Source organism: Chiloscyllium punctatum, chromosome 25 (assembly GCF_047496795.1).
Source record: "Chiloscyllium punctatum isolate Juve2018m chromosome 25, sChiPun1.3, whole genome shotgun sequence".
NCBI lineage: Eukaryota > Metazoa > Chordata > Chondrichthyes > Orectolobiformes > Hemiscylliidae > Chiloscyllium > Chiloscyllium punctatum.
In genome coordinates, this window is record NC_092763.1 from 20989494 (window position 1) to 21005447 (window position 15954).

General features: G+C 39.1%; 1 protein-coding gene across 1 annotated transcript in view; it reads right to left on the bottom strand.

The window, feature by feature from the left end:
- Positions 1-1152: 1152 nt before the first annotated feature.
- Positions 1153-15954, bottom strand: part of LOC140495619 (sodium- and chloride-dependent neutral and basic amino acid transporter B(0+)-like) — a 67514-nt gene continuing 52712 nt past the window's right edge. The window contains exon 13 of the mRNA XM_072594618.1: positions 1153-1298. The gene's annotated coding sequence lies outside the window, so the exon portion shown is untranslated. The remainder of the gene's footprint in view (positions 1299-15954) is intronic.

Below are 15954 nucleotides of genomic sequence, written 5' to 3' on the forward strand. Positions count from 1 at the left end.
ACTCTGGTTTGTCTGCATGTCTTCAACAATAAGATCAACTTATATAGCACCTTTAATATAATCAAGGTGTTTTGCAACAGCCTTACAAAGCAAAATTACATTCTGTGCCATGTAAGCAGACATCAGACCAAACATAGAAAATATTTTAAGGAGCCTCTGAAAGGAGGAACCAAAGGTTTACAAAGGGTATTTTCATGTCTAGGATCAGAACAGCTGAAGGCACAGCTGCCAATAGTGGAACAATTAAAATCAGAAATGCTCAAGAAATCAGAATCAAATGACTGGAGATGTATCAGCGGCTTGTGGGGTTGGAGAAGAATGCTGAGACAGGGATGGATGAGTCCTTGGAGGAATTTGAAAAGAAGGATTATCATTTAAAAATTGTTGCTTTGATTCACCGATGTCGATCAGCAAGAAACAGGATTGTTGGCTGAATGGACCGTCGTGCAATTAAGCACCAGGCAACAGAGTTTTGAATGTTCTCAAATTTGTGGAGGGTAGAATGCAGGAAGTGAGTCAAGAGTCAACTGGAAAAGTCAACTCTATGGCACAAATTAATCCATGGGGTGTGGGCATTACTGTCCACGGCAGTGTTTATTGCCCATCCTGAATTGCTACACGGCAGTTAAGGGTCAACCATATTGCTGTTGATGTGGGGTCACATGTAGGCAGATGTGGACAGTTTGGGATCACAGATTCCCTTTGGTATTTTACAACAATTGTCAATGGTTACATGGCTGCCGTTACATGAGTTTTTAATTCCAATTGTTTATCAAATGCAATTTTTAATGTGCCATGATGGGATTTGAACTGTGTCCCCAAAAAATTAGCCTGCAGTTCTCAATTACTAACCCAGTGATATTGCCACTTTACTGCCTCAGTAGCAGATGTGAAGAGTAGGGGAATAAATTGTACATCATTTCCCAGGTAGAGATTAATGTTCTTGTTGAGGATGCAGATATGTGGTCAGGAACTAAACTCAGCGTCAAATATGAGACCAAGATAACAAACAGAACAGCAGAACCTCAGATATTTTCCAGATAGGGGATAAGGATGGGCAACTTATCCATGCAGGAATATTTGGATCTGTATCAGTAATATTGTAACATAAGATTGTAGTGATCTCTGATGAGACCAGCAATGTTTGTTTAAGATGAACACAGTTTCAAAGGTACTTACTAAGAGAATAAAGCCACAAGTTTCTATGGTTTTGAACACAACAAATAATGAAAGGTTGTCCTTTGCTTGTCCAATATTGGGTGAGAATTGCTGCCTTACATTGTGAGAAAATGCTTATCCTGAAAGAGAGAAGAAAATCAGTTATAGTGTTGCATTGTGTTTGGGTGAGGAGCTGCCTGATTTCCCCTTATTTGTCAAATAATGTAGGACAGGGGCTGTGAAGATGCTTGTGTTTGGTGAAAACTCATGATTTTCCCTTTTTGTCTAAGTGGGGCAGGGGGTGGAGATAGATGTATCTGGTAAAATCTAAATCACCACCCCCAGCAGTGTGAATCACCCAATTTACTCACAGTAAGAGCTGACAGGTGACTGAGGATGAGGATCTCATCCTATCACAGGCCTTAACATTAGTAACCTAGGTCACTGGAAGCTGCGGGCCAATCAGAGGCTGGCACTCTCTGAGCCCAAAAGTCTACCATTTGAGGTAGACACTTTGGGGAGAGTCCATCAGCAAGAAGAGAAGTACTTTTAATCTTGTTCTCGCAGGGCACTGTCACGGGAACAGCAAGAGATTATTGTCATCAATGACAAGCGCAGGATCTCAAGAGGTCATCCTCATCCCCTCCTCCCTCAGATTGCCATTGCTTTCCAAGAAATGAGCCACTTTTCTTGTACAAGAAAGAGTCAGGTGATCAGGAGGTGGTGAGCTAAGACCCTGAAGTGCACTTTAATTGACTCCTGAAAGACTTCTATTGCTGGCAAGTTGAGAAAATCACCCATGGACCTACTCATCCAGCAGTTAGTTGCTGAAGTGATAGGAAGTGAGTCAGTTTTGTTCCAAGATAATCTCGCTCATACGTACCTTCTAGATGCCAACAGTTCAGAATTGTCTATCTGTAATGAGAATCTATTTACTTGTCATGAATATTTATTCTTTTTAAGTACAGAAACCTGGTCCATGCTTTCTGTCATCCTGAATCTGAAAGTCAGGTCCATTGGGAAATTCGGCATACTTATTAAAATCTTTAAATTTTGAGATGACCCTGGGAATACTGCAGCTTAGTGTCCAGTGTGCTACAGCAGTCAGGCATCATACTTGTTTTCAAATCCTTTCAAGGCCTGACACCTCTGTATCTCTCTGAACTCCTCTAACCCTCATTACCAAGGTGCCTGTTTCCTACAAATTCTGGCATCTTGTGCACATATAGTCCACCATTCCTGGCCATGCCTTCAGCTACTGAGACCCAGAGATCTGGGATTTCCTCCCCGACACATTCTGAAACTCCACCTCTCTGTCGTGCTGTACATTTTCTACAAGTAAACATGAAGTGAATGTCTTTGTTCCTTGCCAGAGCTCTAATCCCCATTTGCAGCCCTCTCCCTCGGATGAAGGTGAGTCAGACCATTTGCAACCTTGGTGTTGTGTTTCCCTTCAGATGAGCCTTTGATCACAACCCTGTGCCTCCAAAAACATTTCCATCACCCCTTATGAAATGTCTTGACCCAGTTCTGCCTCAGCACATCCACCTGCAAAACTCTAAAACATTCTTTTTTAAGCTCTTGACAATGCATGCTGAGGTCTTGTCTCCCAACAGTCCCTCTCCTACATTATTTCGACATTATTGCTTTTTTGAGAAATGTTTGTTTATCCATTACTCTGCTTCTCATGTCCTCAATCATGTCAAATCTAAATCACACACCACCCTGTGCTGAATGTACAACAGGGGCATTCATTCTGATAACAACTCAATTTTAAACTCTTCGACAGTGCTTTAAGTATATTTATGAACCTATCCTTGTTAAACCTGTACCCTCCCATAGCCATATGAACCATTGAAGTATCTGCACTGCAGTTCTGACATTTTCTGTTCCTTGAATTTGAATTTTATTATTATCGGTGGTTATGCTTTCAACTACTTTGGCCTAGTCTGGAATTCCCTCTTGTTATCATGGTATATGTTGTAGTCATGTCCTGCAGAACCGTTTGGTTTACCTTGGGTAGATTTAATGTCACAAACCTTTATTACTCGTATTACTCTAAGTTGCTAATAGCAGTTGGGAAAGGTTGCATGCACAAAGTGTTTTGCAGAAGATAGACTCTGTCTTAGTAAACAGAATAAATTGAGTACATAGTACTTATTAGCTAGTTCTAGCATATCTGAGTCATGTGATAGTCTCTTCTGTAACACCAGGCTAGACGTTTGAATATGAACACAATACTATGAGCTACATGAACTCTGCACAAGATCAACTGAAACTAAAACTGTTGTGCTCCTCCCAGGAACACTTACTTATGTCTTGATGGGCAGAGCCTATCTCATGATGTGAGCTAACCCTCTCAGCTACTATCTATCTCAAAAAATAGGCTTATGGTTATAAAGATATACTACATATCTCAGTATCACAGTATTACCTATGTCTGAGACATTGGAGATTAGATATGGGTGTATAATTTCTGTGATAAACAAATGGGTTTGTTTTAGTATAATATGAATAGCCATTGGTTGGAACAAACTACAGGATAACCTGTACAGGATCAGGATTTTTTTCCTAATTGTAAGCAAATGATGGGAAAAATTCAGCAGAAAATTCTAAAATTGTACATTGCCTTTCATAGAAAATTTCTGCTGCTTGCACATCAGCTCCTGATTGGGGTCCATAGTTGGAACAACACAGAAGGGGGAAAGATACAGAATGGATCCTGACTCTCCAAAAGTCCTGAACAGTCTGCACCTTCTGGCCTCTCCTCAGATCTGAATATTTCAGGGAATATTTCTGTTTGGACTGTTTGTCCTGAAAATCCATCCACTGTAACTTCAATATCAGTTCTCCAGTATCACCAACAATTTGGTTGGTACAGCTATGAGTAGATTAGTAATACAATAGAATTGCAGAGCATCAAAATTTCCACACCATAACCTTCAGTCATGGTCTGAGCACTGGTACTACTACTTAGGATACTAACAATAGATAGTTTCTTCATCAGGAATGTATTTAACTTCAAGAAAGTTAACCGGGATTTGAAATTAATGTATTTGGAGACCAATACACAATGAAGTTATATCAATAAAATGTGATTAAGAAATAGCTGATGATATAAGACCACTCAATGCTAAATGGTGTCCAAATTTTAGTGATAATCTTGACCATTGAATTCCTGTGGCCAAGTTGGAAAATGTACCTGTAAGCCAATGGCTCTGGTTCCATTACACCAACGTTTCTATCTAAGTCGCATGGAGATGCTCATTCTAAATCTGCCTCAGAGGGTGAATCTCATTCACCCATTTGAAAATACTGATGAGTCCAAACTATTCTCCATCAAAACAACTTTCTATGCTCATGGATTATTTGTAAACTACCAACATGAAATTGACACACATTTTTAGATGTTGCAGTCCAAGGGAGAAGGGGTTTGCATCCGTCATTGTCATGGTGTCATTTTGTACAATAAAAAGAGTTTAGGGACAGGACAGGTATTTGCAAGGACTGCATGCAGGTCTAATCGAGGAAATGTATTCTGAGTGACAGCTAAGATGAGTATGGATGAGAAATTAATGGAAATGTATTTGTGGGTATTGCTCGAAATTGAAGCGAGTAGGTTCCATAAGTTTTAATGTTATTTGGACAGTGCAAGAAATTGTTAAGAGAATACTGAGGTGTGAGCCTTGATCATTTTACCCCACCATCGTTTGTTCAGTTTGGATTTCTGAATTAGCTTATAAAACTGGAAGAGTGGATTGACCTATTAAAAAAGTCACTGTCTATTGTGAGTGGCAGGAACTCCTGTTATGACTCACATTAACAGTATGCAGTCTGGGTTCCTACCCATTAGTTAGATAGTGTGAGCAAATTGGAACATGAACTCCAGCATGTCTGTCTGGATAGTCTACATGTACAGTAGCGCCACGACTTAAGAGCTTAATCCGTTCCGGGACCCGGTTCGCGCACCGAAAAGTTTGCGAACTGAATTCATTTTTCCCATTGTTCGGATAGTGTAAGAATGCTTTGACGTAGCAACGAAAGCTGTTCACAGCACACGTGCCAAAGACGAACTGAATGAGATCATGCGGGGCCCGAGAGCTTTTGCGTTCAACAAGCGCATAGCAAAGCAGAACAATGAAACCACATGGTCGCACACAGGCTTTTTGCGTTCGTACCTTGAATTTTGTAAGTACGTTGAAGCAAAATTTTATATACAATCCTGTTCGTAAACAGATTTGTTCGTGAACGGGGTCGTTTGTATGTCGAGGCGCTACTGTACTTCCAAATAAATCAATCACGAAATGTTGTATTCACCACAAGGCCAAAGAAGCTATTTTAACTCCAACTTGTGCTTTTCCATGACCATATAATTCTCTATCAATTTTCTTTGTTAATTCTTTGTGGGTTCATTTTCTATTTAAATCAGACATCGTATTGATGATTGGTAAGAAATTAATCTTGACTAAGTTATAACTAGTGAGTCAGTGTTAAGCATATGGAATACTGGACATTTATTTACTAATTAATGTTGTGCAAGCTTAAATGTTACTAGAAAATGTGCCACCAGTAGAAACTGTTGAATGAAATTACTTTAACTTTTAATATGTTGCGGATATCATAGCCTTGCTCAGGAATAAGTCTTATTTTCACAATCTGACGATGGTTTGTGAATAAAGGAAGTTATTCCCTTTCATGAATTGTACTTTTGAACTGAGGTATTCTTGATGAAAGAAGTAATTGGAGGTAGTTAGACCAAGAACAGTAGAACCAATCAAGAGGCTAACAGTAAGCAATGCCATGGTGTTCATGAAAGGACAAAAAAGTGGATATTTATAAAACCATAAAGAATACGAACAGGAAGAGGTTTCTCGGCCCCTCGAGCCTGCTCCATCATTCAATAAGATCTGAGAGTTCTCATATCCATGTTCCTACATTGTTCTCTTAATCCTTGATACTATGACTGATCAAGAGTCTAAGTTGGCCTTAAATACACAGAAGGGGCTATGCCCCACAGCTTTCTGTGGCAAGGAGTTCCAAAGACTCTCAATCTTCTGAGAGAAGAAATTTCTCCTCATTTGAGATTTAAATTAATGCCCCTTAATTCCGAGATTATGCTCTCTGCACTTAGACTCTCAGCATTTACCCTGTCAAACCTTTTATGAATCTTATGTACTTTAATGAGATCACTTCTCATTCTTCTGAACTCCAGTGAGTAGAGTCCCAACCTGTTTATCCTTTGTTCGTAAGATAATCCCCTCGTACCAGGGGTCAATCTTGTTTTCAGGCATGCTCCCTTGCTAGCTGAAGACTCCTAAGGTGGGATTCCTTAACACCAATTCACAGAATCACAGAACTGTTCATGCGCAGAAAGAGGGCCTTCAGCTCACCACGTCTGCGCTGACTTTCTGAATAAGTAATTCACTTAGTACCATTCCTCTGCTTTTGCCCATAGCCCTGAAAATTCTGCCTTTTCAGATGATGGTCTAATTTCAGTTGAACATTTCAATTGAACCTGCACCCTCCAAATGTCACCACACGGGTACTTTTCCAACAGTCACTACTTATCTCACAAAGCTGATCCCTTTTTTTTCTAAAAGTTGTTCATTTTCTCAAGGATACAGTGTCCTTGTTTTTTTTTTAAGGGGTTGTAGGAGGAGAGGAGACTGGCTTGGTAGCAAGATTAAAGGATTTTGAGAGGAATTTTTGTTTATATGTAAACAGATGAGACTTCAGATCATGTTTTAGAAGTGACCTGCATAATGAAAGGGGAGTGGTCAGCGCTCTAGCTGAGCAGTTCAGTCCAGAATTAGTTGGATGTTCAGCAGTGAGCTGTGTGTAAACAGCTTACTAAACTCTCTCTCTCTCTCTCTCTCTTTCTGCCCTTCTAACTTCAACCTGTAAGCATCTGTCCCATTGTTAAAATTATTTTTTTAAGGGGGTTTGCTTATTGGGAGTGTCGTGCATATTTGGAAGAGCATAATTAAGTCTAGTTCGGATTGACTGAGTTCTGTTGGGGATCTGTATTCTGTTCTTTGTGTTTCATTGTGTAATTTTGTGAATAAATTTCTGTCTGTTTTAAAACCTAGTCGTCAATCTAGCTAGCTTACTCTGGGTAATTTTCACTGCACACCTACTGAAACAAATTGCAAAGTTATGGTCTGAGTTGCCTGCTCAAGAATGTTTTGAGTGGGCAAAACAGATTTGGAGCTTTCTGTGGGATTTTAAACAGCGAGAGGTAGGTGCTAGTGTCTTTATTTTGGGTGTTGGTTTGGCTGGGTAGACAAAGCTTGGGATAGTAATGGCTCTTTTGGTCACCAAAAGTTTTCTGGAAGTGGATGCGGTGACTTTGGATGTTTTGTAAAAGGTGAATAAGACCAAGCTCCAGGAATTAGCAGACCAGCTGTCATTGGACCTGCCTGCTTCCACGAGGAAAGGAGAGATAATTTCAGCAGTAGCTCAGCACTTAAATTTGCAGGTGAAACCATCACAATCGAAATGGCAAGAATTCGATTGCAAATGAAGCAGCTTGAGTTAGAGGCGAGAGATAAGGAAAGGGCAGCAGAAATGAAACAATTTGAGTGATGATTAAAATCAGAAGAGAGGGAAAAAAGAGAGAGCAGCAGAAGAGAAAGTAAAAGAGAACACGTTTGAACTTCAGAAACTGACACTTAAAAAGGAAAGCCAGCTTAAAAGGCTGGAGATAAAGGCTGAAGGTAGGCTTAATGAGGAAGAGAGTGAGGAGGAGCAAGCCCCTGGTAGTCAGAAGCCTAGTGAGAAACTGTTTAAGTATGTTCAAGCATTGCCTAGATTTAATAAGAAGGATATGGAAGCCTTTTTCATCTCATTTGAAAAGGTGCCTAAACAAATATAGTGGCCAGTGGTAATGTGGGTTTTGTTGATCCAGACAAAACTTGTAGGTAGGGCTAGTGAGGTATTCGCATTACTATCAGAGGAGGTATCTGAGGAATATGAGAAGGTGAAAAAAAACATTTTAAGTGCACATGAGCTTGGACCACAAACTTATAGACAATGTTTCAGGAATCTAAGGAGGGACCCAGGTCAAACCTACATTGAGTTTGAAAGGATCAAACAGGGTAATTTCGATAGTTAGATAAGAGCTTTAAGAATTGAGCAAACCTATGATGCCCTTAGAGAGGGGATTATTTTGGAGGAATTCAAAAATTCACCGCTTGAAGTAGTGGAAAAGCAGAGAGTCAAAACAGTAAGGTTAGCAGCTAAAGTGGCTGATGATTATGAGCTGGTCCATAAAATACAGTTTGGGTTCCAGAAACAATTTCAGTCCATGAGTGATAGAAATTAGGGCAAAGAGAAATCCTCACGTGGAAAGGGAAAGGTAGATCTCCGTGAAGATCATAAGGATAACTTACCACAGGGTAAAAAAAAAACAAACCCTTGAGGGGACAAAGAAGTTAAAAAGCTATGGTGTTTTCATTGTAATAAAGTGGGCCACACAAAATCACAGTGCTTGCAGGCTGGGAGAAAGCCAGATGTAGGAAAATCAGACAAGCTGGGAGTTTTGTTGGACTAGTAACAAAAAGCACAAGGGAAGTTAGACAACTGCCCCAGAATGTACAAGATGATCAGAGGTTACTTAAAGAGGAAGTACCAGATCTGCTTAAAAAATATACAAGCAAGGGCAACATTTATTCACATAGGCTAGGAAAAGCAGGTAAAGAGGTGACAATAATAAGGGTCACAGGATCCTCTCGGTCTGTAATGCTGAAGAATGAGGAGATGTGTACTCCTGAGGGACTATTGTCAGAAAAGGTCCTAGTAACAGGAATTCATGGTGAGACAAAAAAAAACACTCAATTACGTAAAGTGAGGCTACAGAATTGAATGGAATTGAATTTATTGTCACGTGTACTGAGGCACGGTGAAAAGCTTTGTCTCAGAGACTCCAGAGAAGAGTGAATAATTTGTGGTAGGAATACTGGGCATACTCTCAGTTCCAGGAATAAAATTTGTCCTTGCAAATGATATAGCTGAGTCACTGGTAAGCGCGCTGCCTACTTTAGTTGAAAAGCCAGTAGAGACACAGGCAACGGATTTTTCCCAGATTGTGTGATCACAAGATCAGAGAGGCACAAGCTGAAGCAGTAGAGATCAAAAGGCACAGATAAAGCTGAGATATCATCATCCAAGATTTGTTTTGATTACGTAAGTGGGACAGAGCAGGAGCAACTAGATAAACATCCAAGTATTGTTAGCTCTATTACACTTATTGAGTTACAGCAGAAAGATGAGAATTTAAAACAGTTATATCAAAAGGTATTTACAGAGAAGGAGAGTGAATGCATTCTTATGTGTTATTACTTAACAAATAATGTCTTAATGAGGAAATAGATGCCATCGCACATTCAAGCAGATGAGAAATAGGCAGAGATTCATCAAATTGTTTTGCTAGTAGAGTATAGAAAGCAAGGGGCTCATTTGCTCCCACTTGGAGTTGAGGAAAACACTGGCTAAAATACAAAGACATTTTTACTGACCTGGATTACACAATGATGTAGTTGAACTTTGCCAGATGTGTCATACATGTCAGCTAATCGGAAAACCACAGGCAGTAATAAAACCTGCACTTTTAATACCTATTCCAGCATTTGACGAACCTTTCACAAGAGTCTTGATTAATTGCGTAGGACCCAGATCTCAAACAAAAAGCAGGAATAAGTATTTATTAACAATAATGCATGTGTCGAATAGATTCCCAGAGGCAATCCCATTATGCAATATCACAGCAAAGAGGGTTGTAGAAGAATCACTTAAATTTTTACTATATACGGACTACCAATAGATATCCAGTTAGATCAATGACCAAACTTCACATCCAAACTATTCAAGGAGGTTTTGGATAACTTGGGAATAAAGCAATTCAAATCTACTGCGTACCATCCAGAATCGCAGGGAGCGCTAGAGAGATGGCATCAAATATGAAAGGCCATGTTGAGGGCTTATGGTCAGGATTATCCAGATGATTGGGATAAGGGAGTTCTGCTTGTACTTTTTGTAATCAGAGACACACCGAATGAATCGATCATTTGAATTAATTTTTGGACATGAAGTAAGAGGACCGTTAACATTGATTAAAGAGAAATTAATAAGTTGGAATTCAGAGACCACCCATTTGGACTATGTGTCAAATTTTAAAAAATGACTAACCAGAGCTGGCTACATAGCATTTAGGTTAGATTAGCTTCCCTCAGTGTGGAAATAGGCCATTTGGCCCAACAAGTCCACACTGACCATCCAAAGAATAACCCACCCAGACCCATCTGACTAATGCACTTATCACTATGGGCAATAGCCATATCACCTAACCTGCACATGCTTTGGACTGTGGAAGGAAACCCATGCAGACACAGGGAGAATGTGCAAACTCCACACAGACAGTCACCTGAGGCTGGAATCGAACCTTGGTCTTTGGTACTGTGAGGCAGCAGTGCTAACCATTGAGCCACTGTGCCTCAGCATATCACAATATGCAATGAAACAGGAAGTGGATAAGAAAACACAAATTTGCAATTTGTAATTGGGGATAAGGTATTGATGTTACTTCCAGTAACAGGTGAGCCTTTAAAAGAAAGGTTTAGTGGACCTTGTCAAATCGAGAGGAAATTGAGTGAGGTGAACAAGAAGAAATTTCACAGAGTGTGTCATGTGAATATGTTCAAAAGATATTTTGATAAGGAAGGAAAGCAAGAGGAGAAGGTGTTAATGATTACAGCACAGAAGGAAGAACCTAGTTCAGAGGATTCTGAATTGGACGTTCCTCAAATCAAATTGGACAATGAAGAAGTTGTCAAAAATTGGGATAAATTGTTGAGTTACCTTCCACAAGAAAATCGAAATGACCTGAAAGAGTTGTTACTATCACACACTAATTGCATGATGTAGATATAGGAGATGCTGTTCCGATTAAGCAACATCCTTATAGGCATAACCCTCTAAAATCGGCACAGTTTCATAAGGAGATAGAGCACATGGTATAATCAAAGTGATTTACAGTTCCTGGAGTTCATCCACAGTCATGGTGTCAAACCCAGTTGGTACCCAATGGCTATGTGTGGACTATTGCAAAGTCACCGTTACAAAGACTGATGCATATCCAATTCCCAGGTTGAAGGACTGTGTTAAAAAAGTGGGACAAGCAACTTACATTTCTCAGCTGGATTGTTCAGAGGCTACTGACAAGTACCCCTGTCAGACAGAGCAAAAGCAATTTCGGTTTTTGTAACACCAAATGGACTATATCAGTTCAAAGTCATGCCATTTGGTATGAAAAATGCTCTAGCCACATCTCAGAGACTGACGAAGAAGGTCATTGCTGGGTGACCCAGTTGTGTTGTTTATATTGATGACACGGTGATGTTTAGTCGCTCATGGAAGGAACATTTACAGCATTTATCGGACTTGTTCCAGTGACTTTGGAAGGCATGCTTGGTGGTAAACTTAACTAAAGGTGAATTTGACCAAAGACCAAGTTACCTTCCTGGGCCATGTTATTGGACATGGACAAATGGCCCCATGGGATGCAAAAACAGAAGTAATTGGGGAATTTCCCACACCATCAATGAAAAAAGCAGTACTATGGTTCCTGGGATTGAGTGGAATTTACCGAATGTTTGTACAAAACTTGAGCAGTGTGGCTGTTCCACTCACCGAATTGTTAAAAAAGGGCAAGAAGTTTCAGTGGACAGCAGACTGTCAAAAGGCATTTGACAGCCTAAAAACTGTGTTAACCACTGTCCTAGTATTAGCCACAGTGGATTACACGAAGCCTTTTCATGGTGGCTATTGATGCTAGTGATGTGGATGTCGGTGCGGTGCTCCTCAGGAGAATGATGGGGGAATAGAAAAAAAAAATCAGGTATTTTTCTAGGAAGTTGAACATTCATCAACAGCAATGGTCAATGGTGCAGAAAGAGACTTTAAACTTGGTGTTGGCATTCCAACATGTCAGTGTTTGTATTACCAGCAATGCATCTGAGACAATCACATACACTGATTGTAACTCATTGACATTTGTGGAAAAATTTAAGGATAAAAATACCAGACTGTTTAGATAGAGTTTGTTGTTGCAGCCATTCAATTTGACAATTGCGCATGTGGCAGGTCACGAAGGCGTGACTGCCAATGCATTATCGAGGTTCGAATGAGATACGAAGGCATTCGGTGGTGGGTGTGACACGGCCTGAATTTGCATGTGGTTCTGCATGTTTGCAAGTTTATAGTTAGTATACATGTGTATTTAGACTACTAACCAGTTTGTTTTTGAAGGGTTTTAAAAATTAAGCCATCTTTTCAATATTGACAGTTCATTTTTCTTAAGGGGGAGGGGTCACAAAGCTGGTCCCTTTTTTTCTAAAAGTTGCTCCTTTTCTCAAGGATACTGTGTCCTTGGTTTTTCTTGGAGGGGTCGTAAACAGTTTCTGGCTCCAAGGAGACTGGCTTGGTACAGAGATTAAAGGATTTTGCGAGGACATTTTGTTTATATGTAAACAGATGAGATTTCAGGCCAAAGTGGTCATGTTTTAGGAGTGACCTGTATAATGAAAAGGGAGTGGTCAGCATGCCTGAGCCGTTCAGTCCAGAACTAGTTAGAAGTTTAGCAGTGTGGAAACAGTTTGCTAAACTCTCTCTCTTTCTGCCCTTCTAACTTCAACCTGTAAGCATCTGTTCCATTTTTTGACTGTTTTTTAAAGGGGATTTGCTTATCAGGACTGTTGAGTATATTCGAAGTAACATTATTAAGTCTAGTTTGGATAGACTGAGTTCTGTAGGGGCTCTTTATTCTGCTCTTTGTATCTCATTATGTAATTTTATGAATAAATTTCTGTCTGTTTTAAAACCTGGTAATCAACCTAGCTAGCTTAGTCTGGGTAATTTTCAATACACACTTACTGAAACAAATTGCAAAGTTATGGTCTGGCGTGCCTGCTCAAGAATGTTTTGAGTGGTCTGGCCTAGTCCATAATTCTTGTGTGAGAAAGATTTTTTTTCATGGAAAGCAAAAGATGGGAATGCACTTCTAGGACGGATCACTTGCATGAAATTGCTAACAGTTGTTGACTTAAAGTTGTTACACATAAAATATTATTTTAAATAAACATTTTTTTCAATTTCTATAGTTTTGCTTTTGCTATGGTTGGTTAATGTTTCATCTGAATCAAAATGAATTTATTAAACAACAATTTGGAATTGCTGAAGTTAAATAAGTTACAGATAACAAGATTAGAAAACATCAGTCATGCCATAAATCCTAGTTATCAACACAATGAATTAACATACTTATTGTCCTATGCGAGATGTTGGTGCTCTAATCAAGACACCATTCACTCAAGATTATTAATTGGTTTAACACTCCACAAACTCTAAGACTTAAAGTAAATTAATGATCACATCTAACCTGATCAAATTCTGTTGAACTATTACTTTTGAATTTACTTTTCAAGTGGCACTTATAACAAGAACTATTTATTTCCATTTAAATGATAATTTTATACCAGGCGTAGTGCAGTGTTACACATTATGTTTCCTGTGCTTTAATCAATTCAGAAGAGGAGGCTTTGCTGCAGACTGCGTAGTTACACTGCCTCCGATTCTTACTCCAGGACACCACGGCTACAGAACATGCACCATACCAATGACAAACAAATTGGTTATCATCTTCTGAAACCATCCAGTACAGCCCATTGGCAGATTGTAACAATAGGAGAGATCTGTGATCAGTGAGAGAAGATTGGAACGTGTGCCATTGTGATCTACAGCCCCAGATTCCAAAGTGTGTCTGTGTGTAACTTTTTGCAGGTTGTTATGGCATGGAGACAGACAGCCAAATCAAATCAGCCTGCCTATCTCTGTATTCACAACACAGTAAAATTAAAATAAACAGACACTCTCAAATGGTTACTAATGTTCCCCAATGGTTCCTAACGTGACCTTTTATATAACCATTATCAGACTTTGTGAAGAATCGATACCAAGCGCCAAGTTTATAGCTTAAATAACAAAATTAATAATTGGTTTACTACAATATCTTTAACACAGCAATGTTAAACAACACGTAATCCTATTGATGTCTATGAATTTAACCCAATCCTCTTTGTTCTAGCCCCCACACAAACAAACTGACACAATTAAAGGGATAAATTGAAAGAAACATAAGAGAGATATAACTGGCCAGTTCACTCACACAAACTCACTGATTTGTGACATCACACATATGGTATTGTAAGTTGCTTGGTTTCAAAAGACACCAGTTCATGCAAATAGCTTCCAATAGTCTTCAAGGATTATTTGTTTAATTCTTAGAGCGGAAATTCTATTCACTGAACTTTCAATACATTGGTTATGGAAGGAATAAACAGGGAACAATCAAACCTCTGTCCTGTAGCTTGGAAAACCATAATGTTCTGATGAAAACAGAGCTGAAAAACCATTTCAAATTTTGCTTTCTCTTTCTATTTCTCTACATCATTCCCTTGTTTACACTATTTGGCACCAATTAATATCCAAATATCTGCCATCTGACTGAACACAAAGCCTCCTCTCCAGAGTTGAAATACCTATACATTTCTTAGAACAATAATTAATTTCCAAGCCTGGCCTCATGAATAAATACCAGTTTGTTCATTCTCTTTAAAAAGCACACAAACTGCTACTCACTGTCCAAAAGTTACCTTTAGTTCTCAGCTTATAACTCCAAACTCAGAATGGCACATAAAGAAATAATGAAGCTCTCAACAAGATTCAGGATTCTCTATAAATGGCTGAGTACAGTTTACCTGAGATTTGCTTGCTCTACAGTACTGACATGAATCATAGTATCTGCTATTTGGCCAACTCTCTCCACCGGTTACTTGAATGTTTCTTTAGGATTCTTGTAACAAAGGAACTGAAGAGAATCTGCTGACCTCCTGTGGTAAGGTTGACCTTCCTGTCTTAGGTTGGATCTGCTTTGCTTCCAGATTTTTGCTTCTTTCAACATCTAAATGGCTTTCTCTAAAAGAAAATTTTCTTTGGACCACAATAAAGCTGACAAAGTCTTATCAACGTTAAAAATCACACAACACCAGGTTATAGTCCAACAGGGGTTATTTAGAAGGTCTAGCTTTCAAAGCACTGCCTCTTCATCTGGTGGCTGTGGAACAGGACCATAAGACACAGAATTTCTTACAAAATGATTATTGTGTCATGGAGATGTAATGCTATACTAAACAAATTTAGATGAAGTATTTCATCTTTTAGAATGGGATATACTAGTTTCGGTTCTTTAATATGTAAATCCCAGAACTCCTTTTAAGTTACATTCTCAAGATAGCTTCAGCTTTTCTAATAATAGGTGCCACATCAGCTCAGAGAATGCACTGAAGTTGTGAGGTTAAAGTCCCAATATTGAGTCAGACTGGTTCTATTTCTAAAGTCTTATGAGTAATTCCAATGACAATTCTATCACTAATGAAGGGTGCTTTCAAGACCTCATAGTCACTAACCTGGATAGATTAAGAAATAAATTTCCCATAGTTTTCTCTGAATGCTGGATGCATCTGATAAATATTGCATTTTTTAAAGATTAAATTTGAGCTTTTTTAAAAAATGTATTCATTTGTGGGATGTGAGCGTCGCTGGCCAGGCCAGCATTTATTGCCCATCTCTAATTACCCAGAGGTCAGTTCAGTGTCAACCACATTACTGTTGTTCTGGAGTCACACACCAGGTAAGATGGCAGTCTGCTTCCCGAAAGGATATTCGTGAACCAGATGGATTTTT